Source organism: Papaver somniferum, chromosome 5 (assembly GCF_003573695.1).
Source record: "Papaver somniferum cultivar HN1 chromosome 5, ASM357369v1, whole genome shotgun sequence".
In the NCBI taxonomy this organism is placed as follows: domain Eukaryota; kingdom Viridiplantae; phylum Streptophyta; class Magnoliopsida; order Ranunculales; family Papaveraceae; genus Papaver; species Papaver somniferum.
The window spans coordinates 78,609,049-78,613,124 of NC_039362.1; the positions used below are offsets into that span (position 1 = coordinate 78,609,049).

General features: G+C 36.5%; 1 long non-coding RNA gene across 2 annotated transcripts; it reads right to left on the reverse strand.

Moving 5' to 3' along the window:
• Positions 1-3,721, reverse strand: LOC113281990. Of its 2 annotated transcripts, XR_003326478.1 has the most exons (5): positions 3,552-3,721; positions 1,685-1,965; positions 1,424-1,581; positions 338-775; positions 1-233 (listed from the first exon to the last, which is right to left on the reverse strand). It is a non-coding gene; the product is annotated as an uncharacterized LOC113281990 (long non-coding RNA). The 2 variants fall into 2 exon arrangements; XR_003326477.1 differs by having other exon boundaries at positions 338-1,581.
• Between the last annotated feature and the right edge of the window lie 355 nt (positions 3,722-4,076).

The window sequence follows — 4,076 nt, forward strand, 5'->3', positions numbered from 1 at the left end:
TAGAAGGTATACCAAAACCAAAAATTAGCATTTCCATTTAATCATCTCAAACAATCGGCTACAAATTGAAGTGTACAAAACACAGGTAACCGAAAGCTTTCCACAAAAATGATGACGTAACTAGCCATAACGAAAAGCTCTCTGACCATTCTAGATCCTTCTCCATGTATTTCTGAACCAGCTCAGAACCAGAAACTCTAATGAAGGTGCAGTTGGTATGATGAGCCACTACCCTATCAACCAAAAACGAGAGAAAGGGAATAAGGAGTTCGCAAAACGTGAATAATTACAAACCTGCAAAACAGCACTGATAAACACTTCGTTAAAACCGAATTACCTTTGGTTGAGCTATTCCGAGACTCTCAAAAAAGCTCAGGATGCTTAATTGGCAACTCAATGACCTGTAGATCAGAAGAAAACACAACTGGTTTCAGTGATTCTGATAGCAAACTCGACCAGAACGTAAATGACACTAGGAAACCTCGTTCCGACTTTTCAAATATAAACCAAATCTGAAATTCCCACTAGCATTTCACATATATCAAATGTATCATTTTTTTTCTCTTTGAAATTTGAACCTGTTCACAGTTCAATGAAATGGCTAACAGTGGTATAAATTTTGTGACCGAAATGTGTTAATCCCATTATATATATTTTCTGAAATGTAACTGAGTTACAAACGATCCCTTATCTGTGAACTCAAATTCCTGGACACCAAGTCCATTTGGTCGCACGGAGGTTGCATCGGAGTCTAGATATTAAATTCGAGAGAAACCTGCAAATGAGAGATATAACTGATTCGGCCGAAGACTGAATTGGAAGTAAAGAATCAAATGAGATAGGTTACCCCTCCTACAAAGTCAGCTAATAATCAAACCTGTTTGAAGCATACCCTACGAAACTCATATATAGGTAACAGCACAGACACGACCATATAGCTATACACAGTGAAGCTTTTCATTTATACTAAAGAGAGATTTTATTGATAACTTATTCAACTGCAACGTTGGTGAAGAAATCAGAACTGAATCAAAACTACAAGCCTACGAAAGCTGAATCAAAACTACAAGCCTACGAATATATAAATGTGCTCAAAACCGTAAAGAATTCAGCAAGGCAAAAAATTGCTGAAATACTTTTATTTACAGCCAAAAGAATCCCATCAGATATGACAGATCGCCGAAACCCTTAAATCAAAACCTGCCACAAAATTATGAAATAAACAAGAGAAGAGAAGAATCTAGACCACACAGATACCATTTCAAATTGAGTCGCACAGGGTAGTACTAAGAGTGCAAGTGTCTTGGATCACATTTCACCACATCTAAGTTGTGCTAGCAAAACCAAAGAATCAGAGTTACCAAATTTTAGCTGTACATGTTATTAAGTTCTTTTTAGATAGCAAACAGAGAGAATAGACTACCAAATGCATAATTGATGCGATATATTCATGGGTTAACTCAGTGTACACTCGAGGAAGGTGGGGTTAAAATAAAGCTGCAGTACGAGATACTACTGCTAGAAAAGTTCCAACTTTTGGTGGTTGTCTTCAGGACATGTTTGCTACCGCTGGATCTCCACCTACAAATGATTACATTTTGTATCAACTTCCAATGAATATGAAGAAGGTAAAGCACTGTAATCAAAACCACAAGCCTACAAATGTGCTCAAAACCCTCGTTACCTGATCAAGGTAACGGAATCAACAAGGCAGAAATCACTTTTGGTGTTGTCTTGGGGCCCTTCAAATAAAGGACTGCCGCCTTATCTCAGCAACCCTTACCAGTGGAATTTGGGCCAAGGTGAGCTAAGAGTTTACAGGTTCGCAGTGCTATAATGTCAAGTTCACAGTTCTAAAATGAATTTTGAATATCTGGGTCCTGCTTTCCAAATCAGGTAACCCCGAATTCAACTTTTCGATCTAGCCATCTAGGACGTAACAGAGATGGGTCCAAAGTGTCAGGCCTGAAAAACAGAGCGGTGGCAATAACAATTAGACCAAGATGCTATCTCAATATACCATGTACCAAGTAAAATGAACAGTTTTGCAGGTTGCAATGAACCAAAAACACACGGTGAATATATATATAACGAAAAGCTTGGATTTTTCATATGGAACTTTGAAGCCATTAAAAAAAATGCAGTTACAAATGGTGATTCAAGAAACCAAAACTGCAAATTCTTGCCATTTGTATTTCAACTACTACTAGTATAAACTGAAAAGAACAATGAACAGGAAGAATACATTGGAATTATGATACAACCTTGAAACTAGATAAAAAAACTCAATAAGCTAGGATTTTTCATATGGAACTTTGGGGTTTTGTTGTCTTCTGCAGTTCATATGGCTATAATATACCTGTGCAGTGTAAATTATATTCCATTGCAGATAATGCACATGCTTGCCTTTGTGCAACAGTCCAAAGAGGATTCTCTGTTAGCTTATAAATATATATAAAACGAAAATGCTCATGATCTCTGTTACTTTACTATGCAGAGATCTCAATGCACCACTCATCTTTCTCTCTTCATCCTAGAGAGTAGAATGTAGTAGTAGTAGTAGTGTTAGCTGGATTTCTTGCTCGTTTATCTTACTTACACATTAGCACTGCTCCTAAGTACTGCTATATGCTGGTACTTGCTAATAATACAATATAATAGGATCTCTGCCTAAAATTTCAATATCAAAAGAGAACTTGATGCCCCATCCAAGTTCTGTATACGACATGAGACACAACAGCCAAAAAGTAATCACTACATACACCATTATCCACTAAAACTAGACCGCCAAACAATCATACAAAGTAGGATATTTCCTAAAACTCAGCTAAATTATAAACTTAGCTCCGTATACAGAACATGAAAAGGCAAAACATGCAAGTGACAACACATGACTCCACCTAATAGCACCCTTTAGAATGTGTTCAAAGCATCAATCTCATATTATGGTTCCATTCTGAAACTTCAATTGAGAAGTATCATCTTCTAATTCAATTCAACATGTGCAAATATGCATTTGTCATCGGAAAAATTTGGACAGTACATCAACTTCATACTTTTTTGTCTGTTCAGTCTCAATTCAAGTGGAAATTTTGAATGATTAGGTGATAGCTCTGAAGTTGGTCAAAGTATGTGATTTGAATGATAGACAAGATGCTAAGAATCAAGAATCAATATGGAAAGCAATAACTTTAAAAGAGAAAGCATGCCGCATTGCACAATAGAGAGAGCTATCAGATGAATTTGCTAAAAGAAATCAGATAATCTTAATTCTACTCTAAATTATAAGGTTACTGAAACCCATCAAACAATAACCAATTGAAACCTGCAGTCAATCATTTTTAATTTCAATTATAATCAAACATCAAGCTCCAATCGATTTGGGAAATAAAACAAAACCCTAATTTTGAAATTCCCAATTTCATATATCCAGAAACCCTAATTTCAGAAGCATCAATCATCTCAACTTCAACTTATAAGTTTATAATCAACAAAAACATCATGCATTAGACGATTTTAACAAAATTAAACAAAGGGTTTAGGTTACTTACTTGTTCTTGGATGAAAACTAAGCTTCTTTTCTCTGACAAAAATCAAAACAGTGAAACACTAAAACAGCATCATCAATCTGTCTCTCTCGATCTAAATCACGATTGATATGTCTGAGGACTTGGGTTTAAACGAGACGGAAGAGAGAGAACGTTTCGTCTACAATGACCTATTTTTTAGATTTATATGAAGCTCGACACTGCGATGGTTATGCGACATTATTTAAGGGATACGAAAGGTATTAACCAAAAGACACTATCCGGCTTGGTCCAATTTTTGAGCTTGTGCTAGTTTATGTAAACTGTATCAAGCCGTGGTCAGGCTGTGGTATTGGGCATAAATATATCCCAAATGTGCCTTCCAAACACAATTTAACCCACTTGAATTTGAGTTTGCCAACACTATACCGGCTTTTCAATTTTTGAAAAATTATTTATGACCTCGGCGGTGTTGGAATATTTTCAACGCCGCTAACCAAAGGGGGGTCCTGGGGGACATCGCCCCCCAGGCTGTGGTCGACCTGACAG